Below are 24,004 nucleotides of genomic sequence, written 5' to 3'. Positions count from 1 at the left end.
AGCAGGAAAATAAAAAAGTATTTTTTAAATGCCTTCCACCCTTTTCTGCTAAAGGTGAGCAGGGCCAGTAAGGTCCAGTAAACTGGTTTTTGTATTAAGCAGGGTCCAATTTCACTAGAGAGCCTCACTGTGAGGACAGGGTCCATCAGACCTGGTTGCTGCTCAGTATGATCATTACAGCGGACCGTCTAAGGGAGTAACATGTAACGTACCTTAGGACTTGGATCGCGTATAACCAGGCCTAGGGCAGAAGTGCAAAGGGAGGCCACATAGCATGTCTCTAAATGTTTTGAAGTGATAAATCAAGCTAACTATTTAATAAGATATGTTCCAGTCTCCTGTGTGGAGAGGTGTGCCTCCACAATTACCTGAAGGCCAGGATAGAATTTAGAATCTGAGGATTCCTCAGGAATCTGGGACTCCATGGGACTCAGCAGCAGAGGCAGAAGCATATGCCCTGGTCCATGGCCTGTCCTCATCTTCCCTGGCCCCTGGCCCCTGGCCCAAACTCATAAACAGGCCTTGCGGTCATTGTGGGGACACAGGTCTGCAGTTCCAAGCTCTGTGCCTGCTGCATTCATGGCCACCCTCAGCCAGCCCTGGTGGGTAGATTGAGGGAAACGCCTGTGATAGACCTGTCCATACCCTGGAATTGGTGTCCTGGGTACTCAGGGCCCTGGATTCTCAACAATAGTCTGGTGGATGGTATGACCCCCTAGTCCTGCCAACCCTTTCCCCCAGTTTAGAGATTTGCTTTGGAAGGAAAAATGCCCCCATCAGTCATAACAGAAAGTCCATCCATCTCTAATTACCCAACTCAGTGACTACTAGATCATATCTGAAGTATCGCCCAACCAGCATCGTAGTGTTCACAGGCCTTCCACATGCCCTGTCAAGCCTAGTTACCTGCCTTCCTTCACAGTAACTCCCCTGCCTTTTGCCCCATCTCCCTGTCCCCATGCATGCTTGGTGAAACTATTCTCTCTAGCACATTCCCCCAAAGTATTACCTTTCAACAAACAGATTTTTCTTTTCATGATTTCAAATTCTTAAGCAAATTTATTTATTATCTTTCAAAGCAAAAGATTAGGTACAGGCCAGTTCCAGAGTTTTGGAAACTATCTAATCAGTGAGCATGGACCCAGGCAGCTGGAGGCATCTTATAAAGAGATGATTGCATCCAGAGAAGCAAAGGGAATTTCTTTTGTGTGTACCTCTTTGTATTTTTAAGAATGTGTTTCCTTTGTTTTATTTAGTATTCACTTTTTAAAATTTATACACAATAAAGTCACTATTTCTAGTGTACATTTCTATGAGTTTGCACAAAAGCATGGTCATGTGATCACTATCAAAGTCAAGATACAGAAATAGTTGCATTATCCCAAAAACTTCCTTCATACTGCACCTTTGTAAGTGACCTCAAGCTCAGCTCCTGGCAACCCACCAATCTATTTTCTGTTCCTATGATCTTAAGTTCACTCAAATGTCATATAAATGAAATCCTGCTCTGCAGCCTTGTAAGTCTGACTTCTTGTACTTTCCAGAAACTATTTGAGCTTTGTATATGTGTTGTGTGTAGCAATGGTTTGTTCCTTTTGTCTTTTGTTTCTTTGGTGAATAGTATTCTATTGTAATGATAAAAAAGTTTGTTCATCCAACCGTTTTAGTTTGATTCTATGATCTATTTTGAGTTAATTTTTAAATAAGGTTGAAGTTCATTTCTTTTTGTCTATGGATTGTTCTAGTTTAACTTATTGTAAAGAATATCATTTTTCCATTAAATTGTCTTTGTACTTTTGCCAAGCTGATTGACTCTGTCCCATTGATGTGTGTGTATCCCCTTTTGTCAATAGTACCCTGTCTTGGTTATTGTAGTTTATAGTAATCCCCCAGATCGGTTTCATTTTTCAAACTGTGTTCTTTTTCAAAATTATTTTGCCTATTTGGTTCCTTTGCCATGCCAAATAAATTTCAGAACCAGCCTGTCAATAGCAACAAAAAATTCCTGTTATGATTTTGACTATGGTGGAGTTGAGTCAATAGGTGAGTTTGAGAACTGACATCAGAAAAACATTGATTCTTCCAAGCTATAACCATGGCACATCTCTCCATTTATTTAGGTCAGTCTTCTTTGGTTTATTTCATCAGTGTTTTATACTATTTAACATACAGCTCCTGCACAGGTTTTGTTATATTTGCTACTTAGTATTTAAGCATTTCTGTTGCTATTTTAAATGATGCTTTTTAAAAATATCAATTTCCAGTTGTTCATTGTCAGTTATGGTGGCTTTAAAATATCCCCACAAATTCTCTGACATTCATCACTTCAAGAACTGGAGACTAATTTCTCTCCCTTCGAATGTGAGCTGCACTTAGTGATTCATTTCTAGTGAGCAGAAGAAAGTGAAAATGAGAACATGTAACTGCAGAGAGCAGACCATAAAAAGTAATACGGAGTTCTCTCTGTGTCTCTCCTTCTCCCTCATGTCACTCACTCTAGGATAAACCAGATGCTATGCCATGAGGAACTGAGGAACTAGAGCCTCTGGCCAGTGGCCAAAGAGGAACCGGGACCTCCTGCCAAAACCATGTGACTGAGTCTAGAAGCGGACCCTCCAGTCCCCATGAAGGCAACATCTTGACTGTGACCTCACAAGAAGCCCTGAGCCAGAGCCAATAAACTATGCTGCACCTTTTAGCCTATAAAAACTGAGAGATAATGAAAGTTTGTTATTTTAAGATACAATATTTTGGATAATTTGTCACACAGCAGTAGGTAAGTAATACACAAATATCTATAAATGCTGTTGATGTTTGCGTATTGATGCTACAACCTTGCTAAATCATTTATTAATTCTAGGAGCGTTTTTATTTTTTGTGGGTTCTCCAGATTGCCTTCAGAGACATTCATGTAATCTGTAAATAGAAACAGTTTTAGTTCTTCCTTTCCAGTTGCCAGTATGCCTTCTATTTATTTTTCTTGCTTTGACTAGAGCTTTCAGTACAGTGTTAAATAAGAGTATTGAGAGTGGACATTGCTATCTGTTCCCGATCTTAAGGAGAAACATTCAGTATTTGTCGATGCCCATTATCAGGTTCCCTTTTTATCCTAGTTAACTGAGAGTTTTAGCATCATCATTTACCATTAATTAATTTTGTCAGGTATCTGTCCTGCATGTGATGAAATAATCACGTAATTCTTTCTTCATCAGTCTCCTGATATGACAAGTTGTATTAATTGATTTTTGAATTTTAAACTAGGCTTGCATTCCTGGGATAAACTTCACTTGTTCAAGATATGTTATCTGTTTTATATACTGCTAAATTTGAATTGTTACTATTTTCTCTAGAAATTTTGCATCTATGTTAATCACATATTTGGAAGAGCTGTTTTTAGGAGAATTCATTTTTGGGATTGTTATATATTCTTGGTGAATTAAGTATTTATCATTCTGTAATATCTCTCTTTATCACTGTTCACAGTCCTTGCTCAGAAGTCTGCTTTGTCTGATTTTGTATAGCCATTCCCACTTTCCAGCTTTTTTTAAAAAAATTATTTGTATAGTATATCTTTACAAAACTTTAACTGTTATCCTAACCTTATGTTTACACTTAAAGTGGCTTTCATCTAATGCAGCATAGAAACTAACACGGAGAGTCAAGCCACTTGAAGAAAGAGAGAATATGTTCCAAAGAAAGAACAATATAAACTGTAAGAAAAACACTTTAATGAAATGGAAATAAGTAATTTTTCTGATAAAAAATTCAAAGTAATGGTCATAAAGATGTTCATGAGACTTGGGAGAAGAATGGATGAGCACAGTAGGAAAAGCACCAAACAGAAGTCACAGGGTGAAAAGTACAAAACCTGAACCGAAAAATACACTAGAGGGGTTCAACAGCAGAGCAGATGAAGCAGAAGAAAGTATAAGTGAACTAAAGGACAGGGTAGAGGAACTTAATCTAGAATAGCAAAAAGAAAAAAGAATGAAAAACAGTGAAGATAGCTTAAGGAATTTATGCGACAACATGTAGGGGGTTAATATTTGCATTATGGGAGTCCCAGAAGAAGAGAAAGAGAAAGGTGTAGAAAGCTTATTTGAAGATATAATGGCCAAAAACTCCCCTCGCAGGCATGCAGGTCCAGGAAGCTGAGAGAGTTCTCAAATAGCTGAACCCAAAGAGACTCACACCAAGGTACATCATAATTAAAGTGTCAAAAGTTAAAGATAAGGAGTGAATCTTAAAAGGAGCAACAAACTATTACATACAAAAGAAGCCCCCTAAGACTATCAGCACATTATTCAGCAGTAACTTTGTAGGCCAAAGGCAAGTGGCACGATATATTCACAGTGCTGAAAAAAAAAAGAAAAATCCTAATCAAGAATACTCTGCCTGGAACAATCATCATCCACAATTGAAGAAGAGAGAGTTTTCCAGAAAAGCCATTGCATAATGATAAAGGGGTCAATCCAACAAGAGGATATAACATTTGTAAATATTTATGCACCCAAAATAGGAGCACCTAAATATACAAAGCAAATAATAATAGACATAAAAGGAGAAATGCACAGCAGTGCAGTAATAGTAGGGGACTTTAATACCCCCACTTACATCAGTGGGTGGACCATCCAGACAGAATGTCAATAAGGAAGGATTTGCCTTAAACAGCACATTATACCACATGGACTTAACAGATATATATAGAACATTCCATCCAAAGACAACAAAATACCCATTATTCTCAATGCACATGGAACATTCTCAGAATAGATCATATGTTTGGCCACAAAACAAGTCTTAACAAATTAAAGTACATTTACATATAAAACAACTTTCCTACCGCAGTGGTTGAAACTAGAAATCAGTCACAAGAAGAAAACTGGAAAATTCACAAGTATGTAGAGATTAAACAACATGTTCCTGAACAACCAGTAGGTCAACAAAGAAACCAAAAGAGAAAAAAATATCTTGAGAGAAGTGAAAATGGAAATACAAGTGTAGATAAAGAACCAGGCCACCTCCTAGAACTAAGACTCCTTTGTTTTAAAAATCTTGGTTGGTTTCAATAACTGACCATTTGGAAGGCTTTTTTTTTTCCTTACTTGAGGTTCAAACTCCTGCTCTTATGTTTTGAATTCACCAATAAAGAGCAAGTCCACAAAACCCTATGTCCCCACTCTCAACCCTAAGAGAATCAGTAACCCAGGCCTATGTGCTCTCTCTTTCTACCTGTGACTTTGCTGTGTGGACCCAGGTATGCAGTGTAGTTTCTGGGTCTCGTAAATAATAACGCTCTTGTTTTCAGTTTCTTGATGGTTGTTGCTAAAGGGCATCTTGCCATCATAATACGAACCACAAGACTTCGTCCAGTTGTAACGTTGGTATGGAAAGGGGAGACATCTGGGAAGCTCACTTGGGCTCAGGTGCTGCCCCCATGCATAGCTGATAGCAGTACTCTCAATGGGCTGAGATTAATATAGAACAGTTGGCATAGCTGGCCTGAGTGCATGATTGTCCTCACAATTAGCCCAGGGAACACCCTTTAGCTGCACCTGGCTTACTAATTCAGGTGGTAACACCACTGGGACAAGGAGAACCACTTGCTGGGGTCTGTCCTGCTGCTGTGCTTTCTCAGATCACCTCTGTCATGTTGTCTGCAGTATCCCACCCACATGTCCCAGCTCCCATAATGACCCAATGGTCTCCCCAGAGTGCTGAGATCAAGGCCACCTGACCTACAGACACAACTACATCGCTAACTGTAAGGGTCTTAACTGTCTATTAATATGCATGAGGGCCCACTGTGCCTCCAGGCCAAGGAGAGCTAAGAAGACTGGATTGGATCATGAGGCTATTGTCACGCACTAAGGAGAGGCTGTGGACTAAAGGTGTGAGGAAAAGATTCTCCTAGACAGGAGAACAGGAGACCTCTGCCTGAGACCACTGAGTTGGTGGGTTGTCCTAATGTGTCCTAACGTAGAAGAGTGAAATTGCCTTCCAGTTGGAAACCAGTGGCACCATGAAAGGGGCATGCATCAGAGGCCTACAGTCTCTGTGCCACCACTTCACTCCCTGCCATCACTCTTTGTCCCCTGATTTGATAGTATATCACAGGCCCAATTCTTGGTGTGATGTTACTAAAAAAGTTAATGGACAAATATAACTATCCCGAACATCTAGGTCGTGCCTGCTAAAAACCTGAGCAGGTATCCCAACTCCTTGATGAGTGTGAAGCCGCAGTGAAGCTTCCTGTGTCCTGCTAAGTTCTGCAGCCCAGCAACATGCCAGGGTCTGGGAGTGTGCTGCAGAGGCCCAGGAGCTTTCCCAGAGAACCTGTGTGGGTCACCCTAGCGGAGGCGAGTCCCCCTGCCAGAGAGGTGGGTCGGCACACCTTGGGGAGAAGAGCGGCTGCCTACAAAGGGTGCTCACAGGGATATCATCCACAAATTTTTCCAGCAACAATATGTAAGATTAGGTAATGGGGGAAAATCAAGGATCATAACACAGAAATCAGAAACTGTACCTTAACTAAAATTCAAACGTTTCTTAAAAATTTTATGCAACAGGAAGAGAGGGGACCAGACTGGCTATTGCAGGTTTTGGGAATGGGCTCTGAATTGTCATTCGTGGTGGCCAAAATGTGTCAAATCACTGTATCCCTACAGACCCTAAAATGCATTATCTTCTTAAATAACCTGGGCTACATGCTCGTTTTCTCTGAGAAAATATATAAAGAATTCACAGGCCTCCAGATCCAAAAAGCAAATAACCCGATTAAAAAATGGGTGGAGGATATGAACAGTTTTTCAAAGAAGAAATTCAGATGGCCAACAGACACATGAAAAGATGCTCCACATCGCTAATCATCAGGGAAATGCAAATTAAAACCACAATGAGATATCACCTCACACCAGTAAGGATGGCCAGCATCAAAAAGAGTAAGAACAACAAATGCTGGCGAGGATGCAGAGAAAGGGGAACCCTCCTACACTGCTGGTGGGAATGTAACCTAGTTCAACCATTGTGGAAAGCAGTATGGAGGTTCCTCAAAAAACTAAAAATAGAAATACCATTTGACCCAGAAATCCCACTTCTTGGAATTTATGCAAAGAATACAAGTTCTCAAATTCAAAAAGACATATGCACCCCCATGTTTATCGTAGCACTATTTACAGTAGCCAAGATATGGAAGCAACATTAAGTGTCCATCAGTAGATGAATGGATAAAGAAGATGTGGTATATATCCACAATAGAATACCATTCAGCCATAAGAAAGAAACAAATCCTACCACTTGCAACAACAGGGATGGAGCTGGAGGATATTATGCTTAGTGAAATAAGCCAGGTGAAGAAAGACAAGTGCCAAATGATTTCGCTCATTTGTGGAGTATAACAACAAAACAAAACTGAAGGAACAAAACAGAGGCAGACTCACAGACTCCAAGAAGGAACTAGCAGTCAACAAAGTGGAGGGGTTGGGGGGGATGGGTGGGGAGGGCTGGAGAAGGAGATTGAGGGGTATTATGTTTAGTACACATGGTGTGAGGGGTCATGGGGAAGAGAGTGTTGCACAGAGAAGGCAAATAGTCCATCTGTGGTATCTTACTACACTAAGGGGTAGTGACTGTAATGGGGTATGTGGGGGACTTGATAATATGAGTAAATGTAGTAACCACATTCTTTTATCATGTGAAATCTTCATAAGAGTGTATATCAATAATACCTTAGTAAAATTTTTAAAAATTAAATTAAATTAAAATGGCATGGCCATGGACCTACCAAAGCAGGTGATGGATTGGATCTGGACTTTTTAGTTTGTATGTTGCTCACATGTACTAATGGTATCTGGCCTTGTATTTGTGTATGTGGTGAGAAAAACATATAAACTTTTTCAAACAATTGTCATAAGATAATTATTTTTTAAAAATAACCCTTTTCTGTCATGCCATAGTTATCATATAGTGGTTAATATCAGTTTCCATGCTATCCATGTGGTTCCATTAATCCTTCTGCTCATGCCTTATAAATACCTAGAGAACTGTACCATGTTTAATTATGTTTATCCTTAAACTGTGTTTTTTGTCTGAAAGGTGAACTATGCCCTTCTTGTTCTTGCTTTTTACATATATGCCTGCTTATCTTTCTGATGCATTTTTGCAGACGCACTTTAGGGTTTTTTAAATTTTCAAAACATAATTTTTTCACTGGTATTTGTGCCAGAACTTCATTAAAACTTTATATTAGTAAGGAAGAAAAAACACATTTTTCTGATATTAGGTCTTCTCATCCAAGACGCTTCTCATTATTTAAGCTTTCTTCAGTGTTAAGTCCCGTTTCATATTTTTCTTCTAAGTAGCCCACACACTTTGTAGCTTCTCACTAAAGAGTTGTGGCAAAGAACCCCAATGCCCACATTTTTCCTCCTCCTGTTCACAGAGGAAGATGACCTTTCCCAGGTTCCATCAGTGTAAAGTGGGACTATGAGTCTGGCTTCTGGTCAGCAGAAAGTGGATCCAAGTAAAATATAATCTCCAGTTCTCCTGTTGTCTCTGAATGGATGCAGAAGACCCCATGGAAGACTAAGGCCAAAACGATGGCAAAGCTACCGGAGGGAGGGAATTTTGGTCACCATATACTGTTACGAGGAAAACTGCCTGTTAAAAGTCATTTGTATTGTGATGTGAGAGAGAAAACTTTCTGTCTTCAACAACTGAGGTACTATTTTTCTTCTAATAGTTATTCTCTGATTAATACAGTATTCTTTATTTTTATCCCAATTTTTGTGAGTTGTTATTTTGTCTTATATTTCTATACATAGGAAAGGAAAACTATTGATGTTTGTTTTTAGATAGCTAATCTTGTAAATTAACTAATTTCTATTATAAGTGTTGTTTTCACTCCATTCTCTTGTGATTGCCAGTTGGATATGAACCAAATAAGGTTCTGTGTATGTTTCTTTTGGAATAATTACAACTCATATTTCTGTTTCCTAATTTATTGAATTCCAGAAACTCTGCAATAATTATAAGAAAATGGAGATGAAGACCATCTCTGACCTGATCCTGACTTTATTGAAAAAGACATAGTGTTTTCTACTATTCAGTGTTCTAATATAAAGATCTATATTATTTGTCATGATAATTTTATACTTTTTTTTTCAAGAATGGGTATTGAATATGAGAATATGATATACATTGTTTTTCTCTGACCTATTCAATAAACTGTATACATTGATTTTCTAACATTAAACTATTCTCCTATTCCCTAGTTGGTTTTACTAATTCAATTCTTGGAAAATAATGTCTTCCATTTACTGACTGAGGAACTTATGTATCTACTTTTATGGAATTTATACATCTGTAATTTAGTTAAAATTTGAGCTTCAGGTTGGGTTGTATATATTAAATTTTGCTGTCCATATTGTTTTGAGTTTCACTGAATTCCAGAGTTTTTCACTGATTATCTAGTTTGGAGTTAAAGTTGTTCCCTTGTTGTGGCCCAGTGATAGTGAATAGTTGAATATTATGAAGTAACATAAATAAGCGTTAACAGATTTGTCTCCATTCTGCATAAGAATTTGACCTCCAGTAAAGCTTCTAGATCTGAGTCCCTGAGACATGATAGAAGAATGTCATCAAGCCCCAGCTGCACTGCTCATTGTGACACTCAGCTGTAAACGTGCATCTGAGCTAGGAGAATTATAAATGCTGAGTCACACACTTGGCCTTCCCTGAGTGCGCTGACTCCTATCATTGCAATCTCCCTTGCAGACACCCTAGAGATATGCCTAGCAGATATTACGAGAGATTTTGGCTCCTGTGCATCCTGAGGCTTTCAAGTCAAGGGTTCACCCAAATCAACCAATGAGTTTCTCATCTCTTTGCTCCTGGGGACAAAAATCTATTTGTGGACTACTGCAGGGATTACCACAGAAGGGAATGGACGGCATGTTGTGCTTCTCATCCTGTATCTTCCTGAGGGATTGTGTGCCAAGATGGGCCAATGGTAATCTGATGTTGAACTGAGCTTCAGAAGAAGACCCTTTGATGGATGTTGGACACTGTCCTGAAGCACAGTGTCCTTCCTCCCCAGGGCCCTAATGTAGCTCATGGATGGAATCACTAGAGACCACACTGATGATTCTGTGACGCAGCACTTCCGTGCCTTGCTGCCTCGGTCCACAGTCAGTATGCGACGGAGGCTGATCACTGTGTTGGGGGATGGTCACTCCACCTCCCATTTCCGCTTCTTGTGGTACAGCTTTCACTTCCTCCTGTCTGGAGTACTTGTAGCTGCCTTGAGGAATGCCCCTCACTCCACACTGACAAGAAATTAGCCGTGGTTACTGTAAAGCCTTTATTTGATAAGTTCAATGTCTAAATTACTTGTGGCTTTATTTTCATTATCTGATATTATTTTGGTTATCAGTTATTTGATCTTGTTTTCAGACATGCCTGGTGATTTTGTTGGAGTGTCTGAATTTTCAATTTAAATGACTATTTTACATTTCTTGAAGTTCTATTGGCTATTTTGCAAATCTGTCTTTTTCTTTGATTATAATGTCTATTTCTTCTTTTACATTTATGGTTAATTAAAAATAATTCATATTTTAAAATAATATACTTAGTTGGCTTCTTTGAAGTTCTTTAAATATCATATTTCAGATTTTTAGCACTCCCTAACAATGGATAATCTGGTATAGTTTATTAACTATCATATGCTAAATCAATCCATGCAGGCAAAAAAATTCCAAATATAAATGTTTTTTTGTTTTTTTTTTTCTTTTGAGAGGGCATCTCTCATATTTATTGATCAAATGGTTGTTAACAACAATAAGATTCTGTATAGGGGACTCAATCATTAATCAACCCCAAGCCTAATTCTCAACAGTCTCCAGTCTTCTGAAGCATAACGAACAAGTTCTTACATGGTGAACAAGGTCTTACATAGTGAATAAGTTCTTACATGGTGAACAGTGCAAGGGCAGTCATCACAGAAACTTTCAGTTTTGATCACGCATCATGAACTATAAACAATCAAGTCAGATATGATTATTCGTTTGATTTTTATACTTGATTTATATGTGAATCCCACATTTCCCCCATATTATTATTATTATTTTTTTAAATAAAATACTGAAGTGGTAGGTAGATGCAAGATAAAGGTAGAAAACATAGTTTAGTGCTGTAAGAGGGCAAATGTAGATGATCAGGTCTGTGCCTATAGACTTAGTATTAATCCAAGCTAGACAAGGGCAACCAAACATCCACAGATGCAGAAGATTTCTCTCAAAACAGTGGGGGTGAGGTTCTAAGCCTCACCTCTGTTGATCCCCAATTTCTCACCTAATGGCCCCCCTGTGACTGTGCCTGTCTTAGGTTGTTCCTCCCCTGAGGAATCTTACCCGTCTCTGGCTAACCAGTCATCTTCCAGAGCCATACAGGGAAATGTAAAGTTGGTAAGTGAGAGAAAAGCAATATTCTTTGAAAAGGTTAGCTTTTTACTTCTTTGCAGATTTATGCCCTGTGGCTTCTATGCCCAGCATTTGTCTTGAGGTATCTTTACCAGTTGGAAGAATTATGATACTTGGTAATTTTCGATATGAGGCACGAATTCTACTAAAGGGTTGTAATTAGGAAGGAAGCAAATATAAATGTTTTAAAAACACGTATCTATCAAGCTGCATGTTCAAATTACTCTCTAAGGCAGTGTCCTCTACATGAGGGCCCAGAATTGCATCTTCATTATCAACATATGCTCCCATGATCAATTACCTTGGCAGAACAAGAGAATCATAAAGAATAGCATACAAATCCTTAAATGCTTCCAGCAAGTAATGACACTTGTAATTTCCACTCACATTTCACAGGCCAGAGCAATCACATAGCATTTAAGGGGATGGAAAATGCAATCATACTGAATGCCTAAATAAGGAAAAACCCAAAAATGTTGGTGAGCAGCCTTAGGAACTACCACCTATGGTGTTTAAATTTTTATTGTGAGCTCAATCTTTTTGGAAACTGTTCTTCTGTGGGCACTCTGTGCCATACACTATTTGAGCAGTCCTTACAGAGAAGATTTGCCTTAATTTCTGCCTCATGCCCCAGTGATTTTACAAATATAACCAGTTTTTGTGTTAATTTTCCAGCTTAGGTTTCTTCTTCTCACAAATTATTGGCTCCATGCCCACTGGTTGCTCAAGTTTAGTTCCAGTATTTCACTGGATTTTTCACCTAGAAATTGTAGACCCATTACATGAAAGATGCAGCAATCTCAGAAACAGAATAGAGAGCCCAGAAGTAAACCAAGATCTATATGGTCAATTGATATATGACAAAAGAGGCAAGAATATACAGTGGTGAAAACACAGTCTCTTCAATAAATGGCATTGGGAAAACTTGACAGCTACATGCAAAAGAATGAAATTGGATCACTGTCTTGTGCCATATCCAAAAATAAACTCAAAGAATGGATTAAAGTCCTAAATATAAGACCTGAAACCATAAAACTTCTAGAAGAAAACATAGTAAACTCTTGAATATTGGCTTTAGTAAATTATTTCTAAATATGTCTCCCCAAGCAAGGGAAACAGAAGCAAAATAAAATAAGTGGGACTACATTAAGTTGGAAAGATTCTGCACAGCAAAAGTCCATCAGGAAAATGAAAGGGTAACTGAAAGAATGGGAGGAAATATTTGCAAGTAATTTATTTGATAAGGGACTAATATCCAAAATATATAAAGAACTCATACAATTCAACACCAAAAAAACAAATAATCTGATTAAAAAATGGGCAGAGGACCTCAATAGACCTTTCTCCAAAGAAGACATACAGATGGTCAGCAGATACATGAAAAGATACTCATTAATCAACAGGGAAATGCAAATCAAAACCACAATAAGACAGCACCTCACACCAGTCAGAATGGCACCTCACACCAGTCAAAAGACCAGAAATAACAAGTGTTGGCGAGGATGTGGAGAAAAGAGAACCCTCCCACACTCTTGGTGGGAAAGTCAATTGGTGAAACCACTATGGAAAGCCTTATGGAGGTTTCTCAAAAAACTAAAAATAGAAATACCATGTGACCCAGCAATTCCACTTCTGGGAATTTACCCAAGGAAAACAAAATCGCTAATCCAGAAAGACATACACACTCATATGTTTATGGCAGCATTATTTGCAACAACCAAAACATGGATATCTAAATGTCCATCAATAGATGAATGGACAATGAAGATGTGGCACATTTATACAGTGGACCATTATTCAGCCATAAAAAGAATTAAATCTTGCCATTAGCAACAACATGGATGAACTTAGAGGGTATTATGCTGAGTGAAATGTGAGATGGAGAAAGACAGGTACCATAGGATTTCACATATATGTGGAATCTAAAATACAAAACAAACCAACAAATAGAAACAGACTCATTAATACAGAGAACAGACTGGTGGTTGCCATAGGTGAGGAGGCTGGGGAATGTGTGAAATAAGTGAACAGGATGAAAAGGTACAAGCTTTCAATTATAAAATAAATTAATGACAGTAATGAAAATACAGCAAGGGAAAATGGTCAATAATATCGTAATATCTTTGTAAGTTGACAGATATTATAAGATATCTTGACAGATGGTAACTGCTTATCACGGTGGGCATTTAGTAATGCATGTAATTGTTGAATTACTATGTTGTACACCTAAAACATAATGTTTATATCAACTGTATTTTAATTAAAAAGATGCAGCAATCTCTGTTTCCGCTTTCCAACTTACCTAACACTGTACATATTCAAATCCCTGTTGTTAGCTTTAAAACTTACATCCTTTCTGATGTCTTCATAAACCACTGTACCATCACTTTGCACACTTAATGTGCTTTAAATGACTATCTTCTTCATTTATGTGACTTGGTATTTCCTGGCTATGTACTCAAAAACTTATTAAAATTCTGCAGTTTTATATGTTGTCTACCATGTTGCCAGAAGTGCAAGTACTAGGTATTTGTTTTTCAGTCTTCTCTACAACACTGTAATTATCATGAAGATAGGAACCGTGTCAACTTACAGACTTTACCCACCTCTTGTTTCTCAGGGCTCAATAAGTGCTTGACAAATGAGAAATAAGTATTAGCACTCTAGGATGGTGGATAGTATTTATGAAAGCAACCATCATTCTCTCTGTTCCTGTACATGTATGCCTCTCATTCCATTAGCAGATGCAGTCTGTTTTCCCTCCCTTGAATCTGGGCTGTGACTTGCCTTGTCCAGTAGAAATTGGTGGAAGTGATGGTCTGGGACTTACAAGCCTGTGCCTTAAGAGAACTGCATCTTCTATTATCTTCCTTGGAGCTCAGCCATTTGGATGCAAGAAAGTCCAGACTAAAGTACTAAGTGATTGAGACCACCTGGAGAGAAGCCCTGTAGAATGAGAGGTCACCATGGATGTTCAACCCCACAAGCTGTCACTTGCATGTGAATGCATGAGACATGAAACAAGACAGCGGAACTGCCCACCTGAACCCCAGCCAACCCATGACACTGTGAGAAATAAGAAACTGGCTGTTTAGGCCACTAAATTTTGGGATGGTTAATTACATGACAATAAATTGAGACACTTAGCTAACACAGCTGGAAATGCTACTGAAAGAGACAATAGAAAAAAAAATAGAAAAAAAAGACAATAGAGGAGAATTGGACGCTTACTTAAAAATGACAATTTGTGGGGGAAAAATTCTAGAAGCTAAATTACTGTCTTAAAGGTGACATGACTAAAAGAAAACAAAATTAATTAAACCAAGCAATTTTGAAAGTTTAAAAAACTGGTTCTAAAACTCAGATGCGTTGGCATTTGAAGGCTGACCTCTTCCTGGGTGAAAGGAGCAGTTTCATTTTGACTTTGCCAGCTGGTGTCTTTTAGAAGATTGGCTGAATTTGAAGTTACTTTTATCATTTGTGTACGGCCTCTGCATTTTGTACAGTGGAATTTATTAAGAAGTAGAATATAACCTATAGCTTTCTGGCTGAGAAACTCACCACAGGCTTTCTCTTCACATTCAAGTGAGTTCAGTTCTTTGGGGAAATCTGGCATTTTAAAATAGAACAAATGATGCCACTCCAGAACTGATGCCAAACAAAGGCTTCAGCAGTAGTCACCATAAAGATTGTAACTTTTCATGCTTTTGGCATTTCATAAATTCTGACTGCAAGTTTTAGAAAAAATGGAGCAAATTCTAAATTGTTAACCTGTTTTGTTACAAATTGTAAAATAACATAGTTCATATTATAGCACAATAATTTTTATTTTATGAGTGGCCAGGTTAGGGTAATAAAGCCATTCCATGCATTTCTACAGAACTGTCCAAAATATGAGTCAGGTTGTGTGGATTTGAACCTGGACCTGGGTTCATTCCAAATATGAAGAGTCTCAGTTTTATTTTTGATGATCACTGAATTTCTGCAAAGTTTCTATGAAACAAGGGCCTGAAGCTTTCTCTAGCCTTAACATTCTATATTTGATCTTGTAGAAATAAAGTACATTTATCACCAGTCATGTTGCTGATTGCTTAAGCATGAAATAAGAGGAAAGAGGAGAAAACAGGGCTGCTACTCACTGTTAAGTGCATGTTGATGATATCCCTACCTTTTGTGGGAACTTTGTGAGTAAAACTGTCTTTTAGTTTTAAAACAGCTCTTCCAACACGTTTCTTCAGACTTATTCTTTCATTAAATCATCACCTGGTTAATGGTATCCTATTGATGAAAGAAATCTATTGATACTTGATTTCCCTTTTATCTAGTAAAGGTCACATTAAGTAAACCGGGCAAATGAATTGAATGTGGTAATAAATGGCTTCATCTGCAATATGCTACAGAGAGGAAGAAATGAAACTGTAAATATAGATTTAAAATAAGTTTAAGATAAATGTAAAATATTGTAGTGTCTTTAGAAAACATTCCATAAATGAAATTCAAATGGCACTTGAGTGATAGGTTTCAAAGAATGGACGATTTTTCATTATCAGGAAATTTATACTGTTAGTGCAGTAGAACAGTGACAGTTTTCTGCTGGCTTGAATAATAGGTATGTAAGCTGTAGCTACATAATACTAAGTAACTTTCTCTTCACATTCAAGTGAGTTCAGTTCTTTGGGGAAATCTGGCATTTTAAAATAGAACAAATGATGCCACTCCAGAACTGATGCAAACAAAGGCTTCAGCAGTAGGCCTTTTCCCACAGTCCCACCATTGCTTTCTGAGCCAACTCTAGTCAGGCCTTCACACCCACATTCCACAGTCACTCTTATCAAGGTCACCAATAACTCTCTACAGTGCTAGACTTGTCAAATCTCAATCTTCATTTTACATAACCTCTCAGCAGCATGTGACTCCACCAGCCACCTGCTCCTTGAAGCCCTTTCTTCAATTGGCTTCCGTGCAGAATCTGCAGGTTTCCTTCCTATCCCACCAGTGGCTCTTTCTCTGACTTGATGTTGCCATTTCCCCAGGGCTCTGTCATCGGGCCTCTTTGCTTCTCTTGCTACATCAGTCCTTTGCTGATACAATTCCATCTCCAGGCTTAAAAACATCTCTATCCTGATGATCCCAAAATTTATGTCTAAGCATCTCCAAGAAACACCAGATTAGCGTATCCAACTGCCCACTCAACGACTCTACTTGACTAATAGGCATCTCAAACTGAGAAGCGCAAAACTCCTGATAATCCCCCCAGTCCACTATTATCCTAATCATCCCCATTTTATTAGCTGCAATCTTACCAGGCCTATTATTTGTCTATGAGTGATTTCCCAGGATTTGTATGTTATTTTTCACAAAGGAGAAATATTCTGATTCCTATTTTATTTTCAGGTCCTTTCAGATGGAAGTAGTAAAACAGATTTCCTTTTTAAATTCTCAGGGCATGGTTTTAGTTGGAGTTAACTCCTCATAGAGACAGCAAAGGTTTTCGGTAGATAATACTTTGGTGGTTGCCTTAAAAAATGAATTTGAATTTCAAAGATTTCTATTTCACTTACCTCCCCACCCTCTGTATGAGTACTTGAACTGAGTACTTAGTACTTCAGTATGATAATTGTGCAGTCACAGTCACTTTGGAAGCATCCCAGTTGGATGTGGCTGTTCATGTGACTGAAGTTACGTGAGGGGCATATCTACCCAACCACACGTTTTATCCACTACGTAAGGCATACTACAACAAGCTGGTGACCTCCGGCTGGGAGTTCTGGACTCAGCTGGGAAGATGGGCAGTGTTTCTCAATCATGACAAATGTTAATGCCATCTAAGAATATTGTTAAAAAGTGCAGAAATCCAGGCCAATTCCACAGACTCCAATTTGGTAGATGTAAGGTGAAGCCCCAGGGCTCATATTTTTGACAAATACCCAGATGAGTCTTACGTTTGGGAATGTCTGTAAAGCACTGGTCTGTGAAGTTGAGACTGGTTACTCTTGTAAGAATCCAACATTAATAATAAAAATAAACACAAAAGGTAAAAATATAAAATGAAATTATTGATATACAGTCTTCCCTGCTATCCACAAGTTCACTTTATGCCACTGCGCTTTTACAAAAGACCTAGGTTAGTACCTGTCTTTGCTAACTGAAAGAAATCTGAAGAGAATTTTTACTTTTATGAAATGGTAATTGCTTGTCAGTATCACACATTTTGGCTTACAAAACGTTTCACAGAAATGCTTTACTTCCAGATAGTGGGAGAAACCAGTGTTCAGAGATATTACCATTAAGGAGTCCTTCACTCAAACATAAAATATGTGAAAACACCTTTCACAGACGGAAGATATTCACAACACCAGAGACCATACGTAGCAGGAAAAGTCTGTTGGCAGACTGTGAGGCAGGACCCAGTCACTTCAGAAACCCATGGGCACTACCAAGGTTGAGCGTGGACATATTTTTGGTCCTGTAATTTTACTCTTGAATATGAGACCAAAACAAATGCTTGCACAGGTACATCAGAGGACACTATAGCACTGCACATTCCTAGCAGTGTTATTTGCTCTGGAAAAAATTCACAATGAATGGACCACAGCTACAACAGCTAGGTATGTTTATATGAATGTCAAAAACACTTTTGAGTGAAGAAGGTAAGTCACAGAAGAATATAAACAGCATGGTTCCATTTATATGAAGCTCAAAAATAGGCACACTAAGTAATATATTGCTTATGCACTCATACATATTGTGTACAGTCTAAAGAAAAACAAGAGAAATCTCAGGATAGTTGTAACCTCCGTGTGAGAGAAAAGGATGAAAATACAACTGGGGAGAGCATCGGGTACTTCTGGTGTGACCTGATTCCCATTTCCCCTCTAGTTCACAAACAAGGCAACGACTACACACTTCCTGAGGCCTTCTGGCCACTAAAAGCCAGAGCAGGGATTTGAGCCAGTCTGAGTCTGAAGCCCTCTGGGCTCCCATTCCTCATATGAAAATGCTTTAGTTATACTGTGCCTGGAACTCTTTCGAGCACTTGGCATGTATTAGGCATAACCATCGAATTTTAAACATGAGGGAATTGAGGCACGGGGAGTGTGTGTGGTTATACATGATCACGCAACTGGTAAGTGGAGAGGCTGCCTCCCCCGGGCTCTGCTATCTTCCAGTTCTAACCTCTTCAGTCCCTCTTGGTCCATTTCCTCATCCTCTTCTTTCCCTGTACAAGTGTTCTTGATCCCACGTAATCTCATCACCTCTTAGAGCACCAGACTACAAGTTCTTTCCCTCCCTTCCAGCTTTACTATAATTTCCCCACCACCATGTCCTCTATACACTGCTTCTGCTATGTCAACATAAAATTCAAAACATTCCCAAAAACAGGGGGTATGACCTCATGCAGACACCTCATACTACAGAGAAATACTGGATAACATAGAAAAACATTTAATGTGCACCCCGGATTAAAGAATGGTGCTGGAAATAAACAAGATCCTATTCTCCTTCCTCACTGTAGGTAGAGAACACCACACAGATTACTGTCTATTATCCAGGCAAAATAATAAAAAGACTGGCCCTAGAAAAATATTTCCCATCGGTGCTTAGGAGTGCCCACATATAACAGTCAGCCTTTGCCAATCCTCCTAAACTTTGTTAGTTTACAAGCTCCAAAGATATGTCAGTGAGGGCCCATTCAAGATAAGAGAATACACTCCAAGTAGCACAGAGAAAATTTAATACCAGGAGTTAACCTCAAATGCATTGAACAAGTTAAAAAAGCAAAGGACTGGTGAGAAAATCCCCGACTTACCAATCAGGAAGCCACTACCATCCCTAGGTTGAGAGGAATGACGGGAGGTGTTCCCCTGAGGTCAGGCATGAGCTTGGACCAGGCCAGGGGCCCAGACCAGAAGGGGTGTGCAGCCAGAGTATGCAGTGCTACCTGGGGCTGAGAGAAAAGAACTACTCAAGGTTCTTCCCTCCTCCTTCCAGGGCCTCCCAAGAGCTGAAGGCAATTTCTGAGTTGAGAGATCTAGTTCGCAGGGCTCAGCCTTTAGTACAGAGCGGCAGGAGAAAGAATGAGCCTAAGACCAAACAGGTAGATGACTCACCCAATGAACTCTCAATCATATTTTTGTTTCATTCTTAAATAGGAATAAAAACAACCCAGAAGGAAAGATAATACAAGAACAGGGTGGGGCTCAGGGCCTTCCACATTGATGAGCACATCAGTGTGGTAGAGAGGGGGCACACGCAGAGGGTATGGAAGCTCTTCACCTCCCCCCGACCTATACTGTGCTTCACACATCCCTTCCATTTGGCTGTTTCTCAGTTGTAGGTTTCCTCATAAAGCTGATTGTAAGTACAGCACATTCTTGAGTCATTCTGGTGAGTTACCGTATCATGGCGGGGGTTTCAAGGGAACCCCTGCATTCGTGGGCAGCTGGGCAGAAGCTGGGTTGCTGGGACCCCACTTGTAGTTGGCATCCAAAGTGAGAGGGCTTCAACCTGTGGGGTCTGATGCTAACTTCAGGCAATGTCTGAACTGAATTAAATAGGAATTAGAAACTTGGTGTGGAAAAATGACACCTATTTTTGTCAGAAGGAAAACAATGCAGACTCAAGTGAGTGCTCTTCAGCTGAAGGCCAGCTTGGCTGGGGTGAGGACATTTTCAGATAACCCAGAGTCCTGGCTGATAAGCCTGATCACGGAAAAGCAATGCTAAAAGACACCTTAGACATCACCTCCAATTTCTTCAGACTAAATGGGTGAAGTGCAATTTTAAATGTCTTGAAAGAGCTGCTACAGTGACTACTGCATTTTCTATTACCTACAGTGGTCATGATTCTTTCTGCCCCAGGACGAATAGGGAAGTGGCCAGTCATCACCGATAGGACTTCACACCCTCTTTGTACAGCATTACGAGGTTACATAATTTCTTCTCCTGAAAAAAGCGTATCTTAGTTACCTTCCTATCGCCAGCACCTGCCAAGTTCTTAGCACATGTGAGGGAATCAGTTCATTGAAGTAAACTACAATTTCCCCCAGAACTTTGGTACAGATGAGAAATTCTTTTAACACAACTGGGGGCAAGCTATAGGGACGAGAGAGTGCCGTATGCAGACAGTTAAGAATCCAGCCTGTACCCACTGGAGGAAGGCCAGCTGCATACAGCCTCAGTGAGAGGAAAGATGAGGGAAAAAACAACGTAGCATTAAAATACCTGTGTTCTGGGCATCGTGCCTGCTTCACCACACACACTTTCTGACCTTAGGCAATTCAGCACTGAAAGCTGGGCATTTTAGTATCTCTATTTTGAAAATAAGGTTCAACTGGTTGTTTATTGCGACAAGTAGTCTGACATTTTCACTTGGTTCTGTTGTTACCTTCCCCAAAATACATAGAAATAACACAATTTCTTGCATTTCTAAACAGCTTCAGCTCTCAAAGCCCTTTTGTATCTATGAAGGTAACATTCTTCTTACTATACAGAGGGCCAGGCCTTTTATTCCCAATTGCACTTCAGAGAGAATAATGCCTGAAGTTGAAGGAACTGGCTGGCTTTTCTGGTCCTCCAGCCTAGGTTGTTGTTTTTTAAAGGCCTCAGAAACGTTCTAGGAAAGGGAATGCTACCCTGGCCAGTTTCAGAAACGTCTTCTCCAAGTGCGAATGCTTTCTCCCAAAGCCAGCCAGTCCGGAGCCAGGAACTGCAGTGGCCCCAGCCTCATGTGGCCTTCAAGCAGGGCAGGGAGCCTTATAAATTGTACTGATGCTATGACTAAAAGTAATAACTCAAAAACCGAAATTACGTTCCCAAATGGGAGACACAAGGGGGAATCCTAAATTGCAGGAAGGAGATGGGAATTTTCTCTACAGGCCAATGTAAGGGAGAGGGAAGCATAGCCAAGTTAAAAGCCCAGAACTGTTACTGTCCCAAGTTGAAGTGCTGAGGGAACTTCAACAGTGCAGATCAAGACTGTGATGCAGGCAGGCATGTAAAGCGCACACACACACACACACACACACACAGGTTGAAGTGCTGAGGGAACTTCAACAGTGCAGATCAAGACTGTGATGCAGGCATGTAAAGCACACACACACATGCATTCTGGTATGAGAGAATGCCCACTTACAAATACGCTGTTTTCCAATAGTAGAGTCCTGCGACTGGAGAAGTTGAGGATTTGCTCTGTACACTCTACTAGGTAAGTGGTTGAAATTACATTCCACATTACAAAAATGAGAAATTACTAAACCAGCACGAACACAATAGTTTATTTCATTAACAGAGCAGCTACTACATGCAGACACTGCCCCAGGCAACTTGGGATTTAGCAGTGAATCAGACAGACACCTAGGTGTCTTAAAAGCTTATGAAAACAGGGCCATAAGCCAGGTTGACAAAAAAGGTAAGACTTATGAGGACTTCAAAAATCAGGAGTGAGAGATGCACACACACCTCTGAGTAGTTATGGAGTAAGAGGTTACAGGTAGAGTAAGACTAGGAAAATTATACAATTGTGTCCAAATAAATGTACCCAGACTTTTTGTAGCACATAAAGTCCTAACCAGTGTGTAACTTACTTTTAATCAGTTTTCTGATGTGCCTTACATGAGGCCTCTCACCCTCAGGTTAAATTAAATACCCTTCCTTCCAAGCAGAACCTTTCTAACAAATGGGAGAGCAATGAACACCCCAAGAGGCACAGCTTTGGGAGTAAAGCACTGGTTTCCAGCAGTAACAGAGCAACTGGATAGGAACCAGGCCTTATTCGCTATCCTGTCCCATCAAGGCTCTGCCATTCTGTGGAAACTGTCAGTGCGTCTCCCTCCTTGGACCTGTCTGTTGATTTTTTCTGTGGTGGAAGTAAATTTTAGTCTGGTGAAACTGGTGGCCGAGTCCTTGCTCATACAGTCTAGGGGTTCATGGAGATAGTAAAACTGCCAAAAGAAAGACATTAACATGCTTTGTTAAGCAACATAAAACTAAGAACTTTAAAATCTTGCCCCTGAAAGTGTGGTCCACATAGCAGCCATCAGCAAACAGATAGAAATGCAAATTCTCAGGCCCACCCACACCTGAATCAGAATCTCTGAGGGTAGGACACGAGGATCCATGTTTTAAACAAACTCCCTCAGATATACTTACAGTATATCTTATATACTTATACTTAGTGAAGCTTAAGTCCTGTTGGACAATACAAATATACTAGATCTTAGATATACCAGGAGTATGGTTAATAAGAAAAATCTACTGAATTTTTTCCTATTTAAGAACTCAGCTGTGGAGTGTGAAGTTATTCTGCCCTCTCACTAGTTCCTCAGCCATCATTTTACATGCTTATACACAAAGTATTTATGTAATAACTTACCTACCCATGTTTCTAAGAACTAGTTACTGAAAAATAAAAAATGAGCTGCCCAAATGTATGCTATAAATGGGATTCATAATTCTTACATTGAGAAAATATTAATATTCAGAACCATTTTATCCTACTATATATTTGCCAGAAGCTAGTCTACATTTTAAAATTTCTACTGTACTTAATATGAACATATTGCACGTGTACGTGTGTATATATATATATATAATTTATTCATATGCCTGTATACACACACTATGGCCTTCATAAAGAGCTAAATTATACATAAAACATGCCCCTTAAGATCAGAGATGGCCATGGCTATATTTTCTTTGAAGTCTCCAATTTCATTCAAGACTGAAATACTATCAGCATATCAAAAATAAGCAGAAAATCTGTTACAATCACGGAAAAGACCTTGCTTTCTGGACCAGAGATCCCCAAACTGAGGAATACTGCCCAACTACATCAGTGAGACACCTGCCTACCTTCACTAAGAATCAGAGGATACCTTCCAAGCATGTGCTGCTACCCAATTTTTAAAAAAGTATTAGAAATTGGCAAAGCTCAATAACTAAACACTAAATGAACAGATTAATAAATAATTTTAAGGAGAATATAAACTGTCACTATGACATTACTATTTTCTTAAAGGGGAAAGAAGATAAGGCCCCTTTTCATCTCACGTTCAATGATCAATGCTTTACAAAATTCAGAACCCCAATGTTTATGATATATTACTAATTAGCTTTAATGTTTTAACCATGATTCTCAGGAAGCTATTTCAAGTAGCACCTGAACTTCCATAGGAGCTGTGACAACTACCTGTTTGCATTTGAGTACTAAGCACAAAATTCCTTCCCCATCCTCCACTCTCTCTTTACCATCCTTATTTTCTCAGTTTCTTCCTTCATGACAGGTTTATCTAATAGAGAAATGCTCAGTAAGTGCAATATTTCACCATGCCCTTTAATTTCTCCTATAAACCAAACTAGGAGGGATAGAAGGAAGGGAGGAAAGGAGGGAAAATAACCCATTATTCCTATCATTAAAATGTGATAATTATATGTCATGGAAAAAAGAGAAGTTTATTTTCAAATTCTTTTAATTTAGAAATAGAAAATGTTTTGGAAGAAAAAAAAATGAAAGCAAAACACAAAATA

General features: G+C 39.1%; 1 long non-coding RNA gene across 1 annotated transcript in view; it reads left to right on the top strand.

Moving 5' to 3' along the window:
- LOC118924986 (uncharacterized) overlaps positions 1-10,644 on the top strand; it is a 42,755-nt gene extending 32,111 nt beyond the window's left edge. The window contains exons 3-4 of the long non-coding RNA XR_008998752.1: positions 8,441-8,719; positions 9,013-10,644. This is a non-coding gene — a long non-coding RNA (uncharacterized LOC118924986). The remainder of the gene's footprint in view (positions 1-8,440; positions 8,720-9,012) is intronic.
- The last annotated feature ends 13,360 nt before the right edge of the window (positions 10,645-24,004 follow it).

This window comes from Manis pentadactyla, chromosome 7, assembly GCF_030020395.1.
Source record: "Manis pentadactyla isolate mManPen7 chromosome 7, mManPen7.hap1, whole genome shotgun sequence".
Taxonomy (NCBI): Eukaryota; Metazoa; Chordata; class Mammalia; order Pholidota; family Manidae; genus Manis; species Manis pentadactyla.
Note: the sequence above shows the minus strand (reverse complement) of the source record. Positions and strands in the feature narration are given on the sequence as shown.